This window comes from Triticum dicoccoides, chromosome 2A, assembly GCF_002162155.2.
Source record: "Triticum dicoccoides isolate Atlit2015 ecotype Zavitan chromosome 2A, WEW_v2.0, whole genome shotgun sequence".
Classification (NCBI taxonomy): Eukaryota; Viridiplantae; Streptophyta; class Magnoliopsida; order Poales; family Poaceae; genus Triticum; species Triticum dicoccoides.
Window position 1 is genome coordinate 787,001,202 of NC_041382.1, and position 11,429 is coordinate 787,012,630.

The 11,429-nt window shown below is 42.2% G+C and overlaps 1 pseudogene; it reads right to left on the reverse strand.

The window, feature by feature from the left end:
• Positions 1-4,085: 4,085 nt before the first annotated feature.
• Positions 4,086-10,356, reverse strand: LOC119357329 (annotated as a pseudogene).
• Positions 10,357-11,429: the final 1,073 nt, after the last annotated feature.

Consider the following 11,429-nt stretch of genomic DNA (forward strand, 5'->3'; position numbering starts at 1 on the left):
CCCTCTTACAACGGGTTTATCATGAATTACAACATGATGGGAATGGACAAGACTATAGATGAGTTGTTTGCTATGCTCAAGACAACTGAGGCGGAAATGCAGAAGAATATATACTAATCAAATGTTGATGGTGAACAAGACAGACAATTTCAAAAAGAAAGGCAAGTCGAAGAAGAAACCTAATGCTGCCAGCTCGACTGTGTCCCAGAAAAGGAACAAGGGCAGAGCTACTACTAAGATTGAATGTTTCTACTTCAAGGCTAAATGACACTGAATGAGGAATTGCAAGAAGTACCTGGACCAGCCAAACTCGCCCTACCCTTTCGGCGAGACTTCCTCTCATGTCGCGTGAAGAGAGACATATCAGCACCCATGAGACAGAGCGTGCACTCGCCTGGCAACTTCTAGTGGGTTGGCCCAGTATAGACCCATCGCTTGGTTCATTCGTTGGTATCATTTTGTTTTCTTTTCCTTTTTAGATTTGTTCATGTTGTCTAAATATTTAAATACATATGTATCAGAGTTTAATTTACTGTTTTTAAATGGGTTCATGCATCTAAAAAATAATCATGCATTGTAAAAACATATATTTGTGCATTTTTTGGAAAATGTTCATAGCATTCAGTAAATGTTCATGACACTTCATAATTATTCCTGATATTTAGAAAATGTTCACGTGTTTCAAAAAATTGTTGGTGGTATTTACCAAAATATTTACACAACTAAAACCAACGTTTGCACAATGTTTAGAAGACATTTCATACTATTTATGTCACATTCAAAAAATATACAATGTAAAAACTGTTAATGATTGTTTTTTAAAAACCTGTACCACTACAAACATGTTCGTGACATTTAAAGAAAAAGTTCACGCGATTTATAATTGATTAGAAAATTGTACTGTACCACTAAAAAAAGTTCCTGACATTTTGAAAAATATCTGCTTATGTTAAATAATATCCATGTAGTTTTAACAAAATATGTATCATACCATTTAAAACAGTTCAAGGTGTATTTGAAAATATTTTGCATGTACTCAAGAAAGTTTCAACCATGAATTTGAAGAAAAAAATTATCGTGTATAGAAAAAATGTTCAATGTGTATAACAAAAATATTATGCATGCATGCAAAAAAAAAAAGTTTTGCATCAAGTATTAAGATATGTCGACATGTTGCTTTCCAAAACCGCTTAGTGGAACTACAGTATTGGATCGGCCTACTAGCCTCGCGCAGAGGAAAAAAGGCCCATTAATTCAGCTTGAAGCCTTAATTTGCCTGGCCCATTAATTCGCGAGGGTTTTGTGGGAGCGTATGTCTATATATCGCTTGCCGTGTAGAAGCTCACCTCGCCTACATGCCTTGTATAGGGTGACAATCTCCATCAATATCAGCTACTGCCCAAAGTTTAGATCACATTAGCAGCCACAACCAAACAACGGTTTTGCTAAATCTATGTCTATTGAGACTTGGTTATGTCTCAGTCAATGTTATACTCATGAGATCTTATGTTGAGATTCGTGTAAAATTTTCCTTTCATTTTTTTTCCTTTTTCTTTTTTGCATTTGTTGTCACTTGACTGAGACTTGGTTAAGTCTCAGTCGACTGAGACCGACCCACCAAAGAATTGCTACACAGCAAAGCAGCGAGCAGAGCGCCTGACTACATAGTATTTATCATTTGAAAATCATTAAGCACAAACTATGTGAATATTTCTGTTCATGCACGACAACTTTTTATTGAATGATAGAACATTTTTGGAAACTGATACACATTAAAATAGAAGCACTAAACCTAAAGGTGAACATTTATCTAACCTATTCTTGTGTATTATTTTGGCAAATGAACAAACTAAAATAATTAACTTTCATTTTCTTCTGATGTGAGAAGCAATGTTGTCATTCAAAATTGCTCGACAAAAAGGAATGAAGTTTATGATAATGTGAGATAAACACAATTTCAGCACCTTTCTATTGAATCGGCAGTTGTCCAGCCTATTTCATCGGATATAAGCACCAATGCACCTAGTGAAATTACAATCAAAGCCCTGCATTACAGACAATAAGTAGTCACTTTTCCTACATGTCAGCATACTGAGTTTTAGCTTTTGGGTCAGTCGATTTTCTAGCCGTTGATTGCTGCTCCAAGATGTGTGCTAGTTGTTTTTTTCCCTGTTGTTTATGCTGTCCTGTATTGGGCTGGACCTTTTTGATTGATCCCTATTTTGGGTCAGTTGATTTCTTGTTGGGCTGAAGCCTGTTATGTATTTTCTTATTAGGTTGTTTGTGTGCGTTTTTGCTTCTGTTTTTTTTGTCAGTTTTTATGGCTATATTTTGGACGTTGGGTGAATACAAAATGTACACATGTAAGTAATTTATAATATGTGTATAAATTGTAATTCTGTGAAAAATGCACTATTATGTGCTTATTTCTTACATACTATTAAAACAGCATGGTTCCATTATAACTGTATTTTCTGTGAAAATTCCACTACCATATGCATATTCTTGCATATTATTGAAAAGCACAATTTTTTGTATATATTGTGTGCAAATTTTATTATTGTTTGATTATTTTATAATCTCTTTCTTCTTAAAGGGTAATATCAAAACTAATTCATTCTTACATAAAAAACTTCATTATTTTATTTTGAGTAGTTATTTCATATTTTCTCTGAAGGGTAATACCATAACCACTAATCCAGTTTTTTCTCACAAAACTTCATTATTTTGTTTTTGATTTAGTGTTTGTTTCATTTTCTTTCCTTTTTAATGGTAATATCAATGTAACTAATTCATTCCTTCTTATGAAACTTTCTTTTTTGCGAGAGTTCTACTATTATATACTTATTCTTGCATATTATAAAAAGTGTAATTTCTGTGTAAATCATGCGCAAATTTATCATTTTTTATTTATTGTTTCCTTTCTTCTTAAAGGATAATATCAATGCCTCCTTCTTAGGCTTTCTTTCTAGTGAGAATTATACTATTATATACTTTCCTTGCATATTATAAATAATGAATTTTCTGTGTAAATCGTGTGCAAATTTCTCAATTTTTTGTTTTCCTCCTTTTTAAATGGTAATACAATGTCAATAATTCATTATTTCTTAGAAAACTTGATTATTTTGGTTTTGATTTGTTTTTTATTTTATTTTATTTCTTCTTAAATGATAATATTTGTTTTTGTTGATCTTTATTTATTTATTCTTTAAGGTGGCACCATGACAACTATCCAAAATTTAGGCGACCAGGTCTTTTTCTTCTTTTGGTTATTAGGTTAACAGCCCACAATAATTAAAATGTTGGTAATAAAAAAATCATGATATTCTAAGAATATTTTGCTATTGTTTTATGTCGCATTGCTTATTTTGCATATTATGAACATGTGCAAATTTTGTGCAATTTTTTGTCATTCTTTATTTTTTTCATTTGTAAGTCTCGCGTACAAACATGATTTTTTATGCAAATTCGTATGATATACTACATTGTATGCGTGATATTTTGAGCTGTATAAGTTCGTTTCTTTGAAATTTCAAAAAAAAAAAAAAAACAGGCTCATAGTGCCATGCTGACATTATTCGGTATAGAGGGGGTATTCACTAACGTAATGTAGTTTTATTGTCTAAATCTACTGGAATCGTGTTGTGGCTGTGCTTTAATCTACTCCAAGGAAGCTAGCTAGCTAGCATGCATTCCCTGCACACAGCATGCAACACGCACGCACGCGCTCGGTGGGACGAAGCAACGTAACAAAAGCACCTGCCACAGCCCAGTAGCTGGACGAGCCAAATGCCGCTGATGTGGACGGGAAAAAGTGACTGACCGAAATTGTAAATTCAGTCAACTGACTCCTAGTCACGCCCATAAATAGTACTCTCTCCTTCCCAAAATATAAGATGGACTTGCCTTTTTCTATTCTTAATGGCACAACTCTGACAGTGATTTTCGCTTGTTGTATGTTTACAAAATTGCAATAACATGTATGTAATAAAATTGTTTTGCAAGACAAATACGATGATATCATTTCTGCATGTTCAATCCATATACTTTGCAATATATTCATGATCAAAGGCATGCATCAAAAATCATGTGAAGTCAAGCGCGTCCTTAGATTTCGAGAATGAGGAAGTAGAAAAAAGACTTATTACAACGAAGTGAATAATAATGTTCTATGGAATCCGGAAAAGTCATATATAGAAAAGGTCACATATAGTCAACCAAAACGAAGAAAGAAAAAACAGTAACGATCCTGCATGTTATATTGTATAGCATCACGCTCATATCATCACGTCGTCACTGGAAGGCAGACGACTGTACAAGTTGAGGAGCAGGTTGGTCCGGCCTCGGAACCACGGGGGCCGGAGGAAGTATAGCACCATCACCATGGCAACCACCCGGAACGGCGTCAGGTACAGTACGACGGGCATCACCAGTGAGAGCGCAATGAAGACGGGCGTCAACCTGGGGTCGTGCCAGCGGAGCAGTAACTGCGCGCGCTCCCCCTGCGCAGCCAGGTCGCCGACAACCGTCTGCACCATCCCAAAGAGGCTCCGCAGCCGCTCATACCTCAGCCTCACGATGTCATCTGGCTTGGATGTCGGGAACGTGTCGAATTCCTCGTCCAGCTCGTCCGGGTATGACACATCATTGTACCACCGCAACATTGCATCTATGTGCGGTGGCTGCAGTCCATCGAACTCCTCGTCCAGCTCGTTCGGGTGCGCGAGCTCCACGCATGACAGCACCGTGTCTATGTTTGGAGCTCTCCGTGGCCGCCTGAAGTAGTTCCACGCCCCGATAATAATCATGCACAGGAACACGACGGGTAAGATCAACTCCGGGCAGCACACCAGCTTCAGGAACACCACGTGCACCAAAATCGTCGTCGGTGGGTTCTTCCACTTGCAGATGCCGTCCAACCATTTGGCGACCGCGACGCCGCCAGAGAAGAGCAAGGTGATCCGGTAGAAGTTGGCCTTGCTCCGTCGCAGGTTGAACATGTGCGAGTCCACGTCGAGCACGTACTCCACCACCTCCCTCCGAAGTGGTGGGTGGGCCCTGGCAAGCCGCGCGGCCACCATCTGCATCGCCTGGAACCGGAGGTAGTCGAGCTGGAGCACGGAGATGGGGTTGGTGTGGTGCATCTTGGGAAAGAGCGGTTTCCCGTACATGGCCAGCATTTTGGGCCACGACTTGCAGGTGAAGCGGACGGCAAGATGGAGCTCCCCCATCGTCTTCAGCCCCGACGGGCTCAGAAACATGAGCGCGTAGCACTGGGTGTACTTGCGGCCGGTCTCGAGGGTGGCGAGCCGAACGCGCACCTTGCCGATCCTCTGGTCATTGGCATCGCCGTGGTAGTCGTTGAAGACGGCGATGGTGATGACGGTGCCGAGATCGAACACATCCCAGGTGTACTGCTCATTCCACTGCGGCGCCGTGGTGTTGAGCGTGCGCGTGCGCACCCACTTCTTGCCGTACTTGGCGACGACGTACGGGTTCTCCACGCCCGCCGCCAGGTCACGTGCGCCCAGGATTTCCACCTCCAGGATGCCAATGGCGCTCTTGCGGAGTTTCTAAGCCCACGATGAACAAGTATACGTGTTAAAATATACTACTATTATAGGAGTATTTGATTATGCGTTGAGCTGTGATGACGCAAAATAACGTTTGACGAGTATGCTAATCGTACTTCCTTGCAAATTTCCAACTTCAAATATAGTTTGTTTGGTTCCCGCGAAAGAAAAAGAGTTTTGTTTGGGACATATATGCAGAAAAAAGACGACATTGCTAGTGTAAAAACGCCGCCGCTGGATGCAGGTCGCTGATGTAGCACGTTGACTCCTCCAGCACGTGGTACGCCGTCTCCAGACTCATCCTGAGCTGGATTTTGCTGGTGAACGTCTTGGAGTGCTCTCGGTGCTTGATCCCCGTCGTGACGTCCGCCGCTGCCTCATCCACCGTCATGCGGCGCAATAAGGTGAACCATTTTGACGGCACCGACTTGACCAGGTCGTTGCGCGGCACATACAGGGACGCCATGGGGATGATAACACGGCCGATGGGCTCATCCCACCCGGCGCCAACCTTCTCCTCCATCGTCACAACCAGGGGATCCTCAAATGGCTCGATGACCACGAACATGAACTCCTCGTTCCACGCCGGGTTCGCCGACCCCTGAGGTTGCCCCGGCCGTGTCCTTCTTATTTGGTTGCCAATCTGGATCTTGGCGATGGCTGCCGCCAGCGGTCGGTCCTTATCAGCGCCGATGAGGTCTTGCGCCGTGATGATGAAGACCTTGAGGTAGATGAGCTTGGGGGAGTAGTACACCTTGGAGCGCGTGTTCATGAGCCTCTTCTGGGAGAGGGAGTGTGTACCCGAGTGCCACGCCTCCAGGAAGGCCTCGTCGGGCTGCGTGCCAAGCCAAACGGCGAGCATAATCTCGCCGAGGCTATTGCCATGGGGGAACCTCTCGCCGTGGGCATCGGAAAGGTGGTACCATTGCGGGGCCAACTGGCTGTCAGGTGGGATGCAGCTGGGGATGTCAGACATCTCGAAGACGACGCGGCCAACAAAGTCGGCACGAAGAACATCCTTGTGCCTGACGATAACCTCAAGCTGGTTGGACTGCAGGTGGGCGGCAGAGAAGGTGAACATTTGTCGCCACACCGGGTTGGCGTTCTTCTCGAGGTGCCGCGTCACGCTCTTGAAGTTTCCCAGCTTCACCTCTACGTACGGGTCCAGCGCGCCGGTGATGTCCATGGTGGGCAGGTCGCGCGCCTTCACCACGCTCACGCACAGATACGACATCGGCTCCACCATGTCGTAGATCGACGCCATCTTCGTCGCCGCGCCGCACTGGCCGACTTTAACGGGAATGGTTTCGTCTCGACCAGACCGTACGGCGAACCTGGTAGTTGAGCCGGCTCGGTAGAAAAGTAAAATATTTTCTCAAACAAGCCCTACAAAAATTCACTTTTGCTATTATTCATGCGCCTGGAAACAAGAAATTCAATTCGGAGCTCGAGCACAACAGTGAATTCAAAAGAATCAGTAAAGAAATGTTGTTCTAAAAATCTTTTTTGAGCACTGAACTTGTTTTTCCAAAACTCCACACATGGTATTTCTTCACGAAATTTTGCATGCAGTTAGAAGACAAGACCATGTTCACAATCAATACTACTCCTATTTCCCCGGCAAAAAATAAAGAGTCAATTACATCACTGTTGCTAAAACTTGGTATGAAAAGTCACTTTAGTGCCAAAACTTTTAAAATGATTAAATGTTATGAATATATATCGATCTATCTAGTAATATTGATTTGGCGTTCTCTTTTTGCTAATTATTAATTGATGGTTAAACTTTAAAAAAATGTTTGAGTGGCAAAATTTCTAAAGCTACTTCTTTTATCAACCTGAGATAGTATTATATGTTGAAAAGGGTTCTAGTGTCTAAACGGGGATGTGCAACTAAAGCCCATACTGTAGCAGCTCAGATGGTTCCAGTCGCAAGGATCCGAGTGGTACATTAAAAAATTCTAAATCTGTAGCACCTAGGAACTAAAGGAAGAGATGCATACGCTCAAATTTTGAACGTACCTGGATACTTTCCATTGTGTGTAGCCTGTCAATTATATCTCGTGCACTAGGTGGTCTCATCTTTGGATTGAATTCCCTGCACTCTAAAGCTATCTCGTAGCATACTCGTATTTGCTCGCATAGTGTGTCTCGTTGTGATCTCTCCAATCTATCGCTCCAACTTTCAAGTACCTAAAAAGTTACAACGGTGAGTTATGGTCTATGAAATGGATCAGTAAACATCTTTCTACATAGGAAAGTCAAATGTGCAGTCTATACTGACCATATACATTCAAGCATCAAACTAACAACAAAAGTTCTCTAAGAAGTCAATTGTGTCCGATAGATTCAACTCAGATCCATCACCATTTAAATTGCACTTTCAGAAATGAAGCATCAAAACAAAGAACAAAAACTCTCTCAAAAACAATCTGCTTCGCTGATTCTTTAGAAGCCAAATTTTGCTTTCCACTATTAGTTGTGCTGCCAGAAATGATATTGTGCAACATCTTAAACTAAAATGTAAATACATATGCGATGAAAAAGTGTGAACATTATTTTAAAGTCAATCTTTCTTAGACAAAAAGGAAATTGAGCTTTTATCTTTATAACAATGGCATATATTTGTTCTTACATCCCCAATATCTTGATACCCCTTCTGCCCGGTCAGTATTTCCAGGATAATGACACCAACACTATACAAGTCAGCGCTGCGTGCGATTACACCTCCTTCGCGAATTTCTGGTGCCAAATATCCTCTGGATGAAAATATAAAAGACCAAATAGACTAATGAACAAAGAGTGTGCAATTTAAATCACAGAGCACAAAAGGCTGAGCTTTAAAGAGGAGTAAGCTGCTTACATTGTTCCTAATATAGTTTTGGTAATATCCCGGCTTTGATTTTCATCAAAGCATCTTGATAGGCCAAAATCAGTAATTTTCGGTTCCATGTTATCGTCGAGCAGTATATTGGCGGGTTTCAGATCCAGGTGAATAATATGATTATCGTGAAGGTACTGCAGACCCTCACAGATCCCTTTGATTATTTTATAGCACGTTCCCCACTCACGATATGCACCTATAAAGGGAGAGTAGAAACCGGGTTTATGATTTGAGATACTTGATGTCTTAACTTTTGAATACTAGATGCTATATGATAAATTACATAATTTGCAATATATGAACAAAGAAAATAAAGGGAAAAGTTAGAGGCCAGGTGGTCCTACCATTGATATACTTATCAAGACCCTCTTTACGTACATATTCGAAGCAAAGCAATCTTTGGTGGATCTCTGCCATGACATGTTTTCCATCGAATCTTTCCCTACTTCTTTGTGTGTCATCACAATATCCCAGAAATCTTACTACATTTTTGTGCTTTGCCCGCATTAGGCATTCAATCTCTCGATCAAATTCAGTTTCATGCATATAAGCGTTGGACAGCTTCTTCACGGCGATCACCTTATCGCCAAATATTCCCTATCACACTCACATGTGTCAAGCATCGGTTGATTTTTCAGGACAAGCATGATAAAGATTGGAAAACTCATGCCATGTAGACTACCTTATAAACCACTGCAAATCCACCGCGTCCAATCTCCTGATCGTCAGAGAAATCACCTGTGATGTCCTTCAAAAGTGATAATGGCAGGGCCGTGGGTTCTGCGGTTTCATCGACTAATATCTGCTCTAGATCACTTCGCGCGGCGGTAGCTTTGTGTTCCATTTGTAGTCAGTATATATCTAATTACCTGGAAAGAAGGGCAAACTCATTATGTATCAGCCTACTATATACAGACGACCAAACCCCCAATTTGTCAGGTAGCTAACTAATGAAGTAATATTGACCGATATACGCGAAAAGAAGGCAGTAGTTTTGATTTTGACCCTCCCTTGTTGTGCACTTGTACAGACTCAAACTCTTCTCGAGCCCGTGCCGCCTGACAGCCCAGTGTCTAGTGATAAATTGGTGGTAATTGATCTGCCAGAGACGGCAGATCCCTCAAAGTAGCAGCTTCTCAAATTGCAGCTAGCCAGGAGACTATCTGCAAGAGCAAGCCAATCAGCCTCCTAATATATACTCACTGGAAAGAAAAAGAAGCTGGTAATTATGGTACCTGGACAAGCCTCTTGCAGCTTGATGCCCAGCCAAGGCGATGGAGCTTCAGCTTGACCTGCCTACTGAAGGGAGGAGGAAGGGATGGGTCTATCAGGTCATCAGGCTCTTTCAGAGAAGGGACATGAGCGTTCCAATCAGGTCACTACGTACGTTTTTAACATGGAAACAAAACCATACTCATGCATGTGTCGGTAGACCCAAATCCCCAATTCCCCAGGTAGCTAATGAATGAAGTAGCATCGACATGTGCAGTACGGAACAAATTAAGATCACTCACCTACCTATAGTATTACTACACAAATACTACTTCAGAAAGCATCCATTTTGATTTTGACCCTCCTTGTTGTGCAGTACTGCTCCTACTCCAACTCTCTCCGCGCCGTGCGGCTTGACACCGCAGTCTCTAGCCACAAATTGGTGGAAACTTGATCTGCCAGAGAGCTGCGATCAATGATGAATCTCCATCTGCAATGAGCAAGCCAAAGTACAAACGATGTATGCATCTGAGACGAGATCTACTACGTTACCTGGGCTGGACTTGCTGCTTGCTGCTTGCTGCCTAGTGAAGGCAATGGAGCTTCAGATCGATTCACCTGCCAAAGGTAGCTAATGATAAGGAGGGGCTGTGAACGTGATAGCAGGTCAGCTGGCACTTTCAGAGAAGGGATACAATAATTGAGCTTTTTTTTAGCGAAACAGATACAATAATTGAGCTAGCTGCCTCTAGATGGACATGTCATGTGTGTGTGTGTGTGTAGCCACGGCCAGCAGTCCACAGCAATGCTACAGTTACAGACTGTTTTTAACGGATTCAAACCTACTTACCGAGGTGTCGTCACCTGGTTGGGAGTAGGAGGATCCCACCCTAGATGGTAGGTAGGGTACCCTAGATGGTAATAGACGAAAGGGACAATAATTGAAGTGGTTGCCTCATTCTTCTATGACCATGTGCGTGGGTGGGTCGGTGGGTGGGGGTGTGCCACTGCCATCAACATCACAGAACGCTGCTACACAGACGACAAACGGCGGACGATTTGCAGACGATGTAGCACATCAAGCCGCTCATGTGTAAAGCAAAACTAAACAACACCGTTCGATCCAACATCGTCCAGTGTTCGGCCGGAGTACTGTCGTCTGTATAGTAGTTTCGAACATCACATCCCCACTTAGTGAATGAGTGATACCATGGGCGCAGCTGGTTCACAGCATTAACTGGTTTACTAGCGCTCATAGGCTGCACCATCCCATGGCTAGTTTTGGAATGAACACAATTGCTCAAGCTCAAACTAACCCAAATCCATACAGACTAATAAATACTTCCTCTGTCTGGAAATACTTGTCGGAGAAATAGATAAAAATAGATGTATCTAAAACTAAAATACGTCTAGATACATTAATTTCTTTGACAAGTATTTCCGGACGGAGGGACTACGTACTAGTATAGAGTGCTCTGTACTGTACGCATGTATTCAGTCAGGAGTAATTTTAACATGCTCCCTCTTACCCCCTCTTTTTACATGAAAGATAAGAAGACCACTACTTAATCAAATCAATGCCTCAGATCTATTATGTACTCTTTCCTCTAAAGTGAAAAGGAGAGGTAAGAGGGAGCATGCTAAAATTTGCCTTCAGTTTGACCGATCATAGTCAGCAGGGAGGAGGAGCAAGGGATTGCTTACCAACCAGTCCACTGGAGGAGGGGAGATCATCAGACACACGGGGCGGAGCTCCTTCT